Genomic DNA, 6,830 nt, shown 5'->3' with positions numbered 1-6,830 from the left:
TGGCCCCAACTGCCTCCAGTGTTATGCAAACCCACCCGAAGGTGAGGGCTAGAGTTAAGGTGCCCCTACCTGCCTTTCACCAGGGTGATAACTTGCCTGGCATTTCCTGGGGGCTCCCACACCACTGAGAGCCCCACCAAGCCACCCACTCCTGGCAGGGTGCAGTTTTATGTCATGCCCAGAACCAGGAGCCTCCTAATCATCCCCTACAGCTCCTGCCCTTACCTCCAGGATGACACAAGCAGCCTTGCAGCCAGGCAATGTTGATGTCTCCTCTGCCAGCAGTGAACTGCCCTGTTTATATGGGTGGCCAGAGATCTAAAATGGCCACCCCAATCAGGCACTTGCCAGTTGCTTGGCTTAGGTCTTAAAGTGGCAGGCACTAACCGTGCCCTGCCACACACCTCCCCCCGAAAATGGTAACCGGGAGAGGTTTCCCTTGCTGCTCCTCCAAAGCAGGTTCTCCTCGGAGCCTGTGAGAACTCTCAAGCAGCGAGCATCCCTAAAGGTGTGCCGCCACCCACCTCCCCCCTTGGAATGAGATCTGCAGGGGCTTCACTTGGCCGCTTTCCCTGCTGGGCTCTGCCCCAGCCTACAGCAGCCCCTGTCATGTGGCAAGCACCCCAAAGGTGCTCCATCACAACAACTTTTATAAAAAAAACTGTAACAGGCCATCTACTACCCTGACACCTGGTGCCTGCTTGGGTCCGAGCTGTCTGCCCACCCTCTCTGGTCCCACCTCACTGCTAGTCTCTCACCTGCCACACCTTTGATGTTATGGTTCATCTATTGAGGAGGCAGTCCCTGGGCAGGGGAGTAGCACCTCTGATTCTCTTAGCTGCTGGTTCTGTCCTGACCACACTCATGCACTGGGGTCTTCATTTTCCTTGGGGTGTTTCCTCTTAAAGGGAGCAACCCTTCAGGCTTCCAAGCACTTGTCAGGGCTTCAGCTGTCCTGGGCTTGGCCTCCTTTTTTTCTTGCTGAGCCCTTTGCTCTGGTTCACTTGGACCTCAGGTCCTGGGCCTTAGCCCTGACTTGGCTGAATCCCCTCCTGGGCTCCTGTTGCTCTCTTCAGCAGCAGCCCTCTCAGGCTAAGGTTAGTCTCCAATCACTGATAGTGGGCACTCCACCCATGGTCTGCTCCTCCCCTCTAGCCACACTCCAGTCCTCCAGTAGAAAAACTCAAAACACAAAACAGTGACCTAACCAGTCCTAACTGAAACATAAACCCCTCTCAGACTTGTATGCTCAAGACCAGCTTCTCAGGCTGGCTGGCTTGCCCAACTCCAATCCACCAGGTACCTCTCTTGGGCTGGCTTGGTTTTTCAGTGCAGCCAGTGCTCTCCTAGGAGTTTCAGGCCCTACAGCAACCAGGGCCAGACTGCCCCTTACATGATCGGGGACTGAGATTCAAGTCCAGCCTCCTTCCAGTCATGTGACTTGGCCTCAAGTACCCAGGGGCCATGTGCTGCTAACTCATCGTTATTAACAACCTGGATGTATCTAGTTCCTGGCTAAATTTATCTGTGCAGCTACTACCTGCTGCCATTCCCCCCCCCAGATTTCCTGCTTTTTCCTACCTTCCCAGTATGTAATAGGGGCAGGGGTTCTCTGTTACATAAACTAATAAAGGCAGCATTTTCAGAAAAGATGTGCTGGTTATTCAAGATTGGCAGTAGTTCAGGAAGAGATGAAAAAGTAGCAAGTGACCAGGAACAGGGGCTTACCGGTCACACTGCTGACTAGAGGAGTTCTGGCAGATGGTAAAACCATGCTGTAGCAATTCTTACAGTACGTACCAGAAAACATTTATAGCAAAATGATACTATGGTGAAAGAATTCAGATAAAGAACCTGAGAAAAGAACAAACAAGCTTAAGGCAGAGATAGATCATGCACTGAACAAGTATTCGTGTTGTGAAGAATCTTTGAATGTGTTGGAGTACAAAATGTCAATCATCATTAACTGCATTGATCTTGAAAAAGCCTTTGATAGTCTTGACAGAGAAAGCTTAAGAAAGGTAATGGCTAGATACAGAACATCACAAGAGACAGAGTAATAACAAACCTTTATGAAGACAGTGAATGCTATATAAAAGTTACCTAAAAAACTACACAGTAGTTTAAGATGCTGTCAATCAAGGATGTATGCTATTGCCTTATTTTCAAACTACCTATTTCCTGACTCCATGGGACAGGGACTGGAAGGCAAAAGCTACGGAATTCCTTGGACTGATAAGTGGAAACTTGAATGGCATACAGGCAGAAATGAACAAAAACACTAATGGAGCTGATGTAGGAGTCAAAATAGAATTAAGGCAAAATCCAAATTTTTCCCTCAAGTATTTCCAGTTCAACCTAATTTTTAGTCACTGCAACACCTAAAGGTTTGGTGCCTGCCCCCACAAAGGATACAAAGAAATAGGAATAGGCACCCCAGGTTTCCATACAGTCAAGAAAAAAAATTACACACCTACAAATCATAGAGTCATAAAAATCTAGGGATGGAAGAATGCTTGGCCATCTAGTCCAACCCCCTTACTCAAGTTAGGATCAGCAGGTGGCTGGTTTAAATTCCCAAATGTGGCAGTCAAGCTGATCCTGAGAGAAGGGGCAAGGTTCTTTAACCAAGAACCTCTGGGGTTTAGTCCCAGCAGGAGTACTGGCATAGCCCCCAAAAAATCCTTAGCTTTGGCTGTAGCCAGAACCTAATGCTTTAGAGGAAGATGAAGGGAAAAAAAAAACTGGTCACCTGCAGCAATAGAAGAAAAAAATCCTCCTGGCCTAACAAAGCACCAAAGCAGAAAGCCCCTTCTTTTTTTGTAATTAAGCCAGTTGTGCCACTCCACTTCATTCTCATGCTGCTAAGCATTGCCCTTTCCAATATCAAACAGTTCTGAGCTGCAGAGCTCTTTTCATGATCTCCCAGAGATGTTGGGTGGGGTAGCCTTCCTGGGCTTCCCACTGTTGCTCTTTACCATGGGCGACTGGTGCTATCTGAGTCAGGGGGACACATGCCCCCAGTGACCAGTCAGTGACCGGGGGGCCCACAGCCAATCTTGCCAACTGAGGGGGGGGGCGCTGATCACACTCACCTGAAAGTGGCCATGGACCTCCCAGAAGCAGCCGCAGCCACTTCATCCACAGCTCCATTCCAGCCAGCACTCACAGGAGGGGCACCAGTGCTCCTGCCTGCCCCCCACCCACCACCTAAGTGGGGTGCTTGGCCTGACAGGGGGTGCACCAGCACTCTCAGGGGGTGCACAGGCACCCCCTACACGTTGCCACTGCTCTTTACAACTCAGTGGGCTCATCTACATGAGACACTTACTGCGCTTTAGCCTAATAACATTGTGCAGTAGTATGTCATGGCAAAAACCATGCTAATAGTCTACTCTGCAGACTAATGCACGGTAAACATCACTAAGTAACCATGCACCAGTGCCACTGTGAAGTACCTCTAGGCACTATGCATTTCGTTAGTACTTTATTAAGGAAGTTCTAAACTAAATGTGCAGTATCTAAGGTACATTAATGAACATGTAGACATGCCCAGTAAAGAGCAAATTTAAAGTGCAAATCTTTATAGTACAAAGAATGATTCAGAGTCCAGATGCCAAGCATATGTCTGACTATGAGTTGCCATGAGTATGTCTCTGAACTTCCACCCCTCTCTGGAACTTAGACTATAGAGTTGTGTGGGATAAGGCATTATTCACACCTCCTGTTGAAACTGGGCCACCATACATACAAGAACTCAAAAGCCCTGAATCCAGAGAACATGATTCTACAGCCCAATGATGAGGCACTCCCCTGGGATAGGTTTGGGTTCTAGACCATGATCCCAGGATGCTTTATGCATTTTACATTGGGCAATCATTGGACAAAAACATAAATAACCCTGGGAGAAGGGACTAAAATCTGGCTATGCTTTTGAGTAAAGGTGATTATGGCTGCTGTGCTGTCTGCTACACCTAATGTTTATCCAGAACTGGTTCAGAGATAGGAGCCAAACTGAGCAGAGTTAGGTGCCAAACTGCTCAAACTGGAGAGCATCTGTACATGTGTTGAAGTCTATGTTTATATTAGGGAACTTTTTAGTTCAAAAAGTAGGTGCTGAATACATCTCTGTGTCAATGGTCTTGTGGCCAGTAGTGCAAGGTTATCTAGATTGCTTTTTGTGACTACATTTTGCCTCAAGCCTACTTAAGTACCAATCTGAGGTCACGTCTACAACTGCAATTAATATGAAGCGATAAACTCTGGAGTTCATTGTTCCTGGGCATGCCATTTGAACATGCAGGACAGGAGCACATTGAGCCAGGTGAGAGCAGCCCCAGCTGACAGGGTGTCCATGGGGTCAGCCTGCTAACCTGGGGCTGCTTCTACCCAGCTCAATGGGCTGTGGAGGGGCTGGCTGGGGCATGAGTGTGCTTCATTGCAGGGCTAACTGACAGGCAGCCCCTACACTGAAGTACCCTCTTGCCCTAGCCAGCTGCATCAGCATCTACAAGCACTACCCTACTGCAGTTTATTAGTTTACTCCAAACTAATAGGTGTGCATATGTAGGTACCAAGACTTTTACTGTGCAACTAGTCAGTCAACTCTGCAGTAAATGTCTTGTGTAGACATGCCTTTGTTCTGACCCGTGGAACATAAAATATGGGGAGCAGAAGTGCTGATGAACAACAGTTATAGCAAAAATGCTCACCTGGGATAATCATACCAGTACCTAATCCAGAGATACAGATCCTCTCTACTCTAAGAACCACATTAGCATTTTTGGTAAGAGTGTCACACTGGGAGCTCATGTTTAGCATGAACCCTATTGCAATCTATCAGTAACCTATCTCCTTCACCATATATCAGTCTCCCAATCTGTGGCATCTATAAATATTATCAGGAACATTACTTTTTCTTCCAAGACAGATAAAAATATTAAATAATGTATTTAAGAGACCAAGATATGGGTGGTCAAGACATGTCACCTAGGTGATGAGAACAGGGTCCAGAAGACAGGACTTGGGAAGCTGGACTCTGGGCCTAGAGTCAGGGTTGCAGAACTGAAGTCAAGAGCTGGTGCCAAGATTGTGGAGCTGGAGTCAAAAGCCAAAGTCAGGATTGTGGAACCAAGGTCAGTACTGGGGAACCAGAACCGGGGCAAGATTCAGGAACTAGAGGATCAAGGAACCAGAATCTGGAGCTGAGGTCAAGAACTAATCAGTTTTGAGCAAGGAGTTCCAGGCAGGTAAGAAGCCTGCATGGCAGCCTTTGCTCAGACAACTTGCCACTCTCTTCTCTGGTTTGAAAAAGGGTCTTTGTGGGCAGGAACCTCTTCCTAGAGTCCTGAAGGATGTCCCTAACTACTTCCAGCTGGGGCTTGATGATAAATCCTCCTAGCTGGGTCTACATAGAGCATACATAGCATAGAGCAGGGGTTAGCAACATTTTACTCACTGTGGGCCTCCTTTTGTGACCTGCCTAGTGCTGTAAACCGCACATCCCCTGCTGCACTCCAGTTGTTCCTACTCTTTATAGAAGGGTCGATTTCTTGTCCACCTCTCACCCCATCCCCACAGCCTCCTCTAGATTGCCTTTCACCATGTCTTGCAGAGGAACTAAGTCAGTGAGCAGAGGCTGAAGTGTGGAGGAAGACAGCAGCCCTCTGCATAGAGTGAGGACAGAGCTGGAGTTGGGATTGCACAGGGCCTTCTCCAGGAACCTGTAGCAAAAGGACTAGCCAGCCCTAAGTGGAGTGGAGAATCCATGCTAGATCTGATAGCTAGGCTTCAAGAGGGTTTCAGTACACCACAGGTAAAATGAAGACTGGATTGAAGACCGCAATCAATATTTCTAAGACCCAACTCCAGAATGCAGGCTATAGGTTGCCAACCTCCTGGCATAGAGGCAAGAACCACACCCAGCCAGCAATACACATTATCCATGACAATGCCCCATTTACAATACATTTTGGAATATGCTGATGAGTTTTTAATCTATTTAATATTTCTTTGTCATGTTGGTTTTGTACTGCTCTATAGTCTTAATGAAAAAAATGTAATAAGGAACAAAGTTAAACCTTTAAAGAACTCTAATAACTACAGGCACACTATTACCTTTATTAACCAAATTTGTAATGCCATCAAATGATGACTAGATCTATTTTACAGAATCCTATATTAACTGATATTAATGTTCTTTCATTCTTAATTAAACCACATATTAACTGTCACAGCCCCGGAGCTCACGAGCCAAGCTCACGGTCGTGGTCACGGTGGGGCGGCCCGGTGGTGGCAATTGGAGCGGACAGGTGGGAGTTTTTGGCAATGGAGTACTGAGTGGCACGGATGCATGTGGTTTCTTAAACAAGTGGGATTTATTCGACTTACGCTTTTGAGACGTAGGCAACGATCTTCAGTTACAGTGGATGGTAACAATAAACAAACAGAGGGGTCTGTCGGCTCACGGGGTTCACTAGCAAGCCCTTGCTATCTAGCCGGAGGTAGGGGCGGCTGCCTGCTGGCTAGTCCCAGAGCTGGTCGACAGCTTATGAAAGGGTAAACACAAACGATAGGATGAACTGTAACTTGATGAACCGAATAGGGTCGTGACGCCAGTCCCGAAGGATGATTGGATGGTCGAGGTGATAGCCGAAGTCGAAAGCCAGGTAAGTCATAGTGAAGTATCGAGAGTGATCCGAGAGTGAAGTCAAAATCAGAGCCAAAAACAGTCCAGTAACCGGAGAATCAATACAGTATAAATGAGGTACGAAACGCAGCGAGAGCCCATGCTGGAGGAGACCTAACTGAGGGACAGTCCCTAAGAACTA

At 47.3% G+C, this 6,830-nt stretch overlaps 1 long non-coding RNA gene across 1 annotated transcript in view; it reads right to left on the bottom strand.

The window, feature by feature from the left end:
• The window catches only part of LOC109299451, a 13,567-nt gene extending 13,309 nt beyond the window's left edge, over nt 1-258 (bottom strand). Inside the window, exon 1 of the long non-coding RNA XR_002097854.1 lies at nt 226-258. This is a non-coding gene — a long non-coding RNA (uncharacterized LOC109299451). The remainder of the gene's footprint in view (nt 1-225) is intronic.
• Between the last annotated feature and the right edge of the window lie 6,572 nt (nt 259-6,830).

Source organism: Gavialis gangeticus, unplaced genomic scaffold, assembly GCF_001723915.1.
Source record: "Gavialis gangeticus isolate Ggan-Ray unplaced genomic scaffold, GavGan_comp1, whole genome shotgun sequence".
Taxonomy (NCBI): Eukaryota; Metazoa; Chordata; order Crocodylia; family Gavialidae; genus Gavialis; species Gavialis gangeticus.
This window is presented reverse-complemented; position numbering and strand designations above follow the sequence as displayed.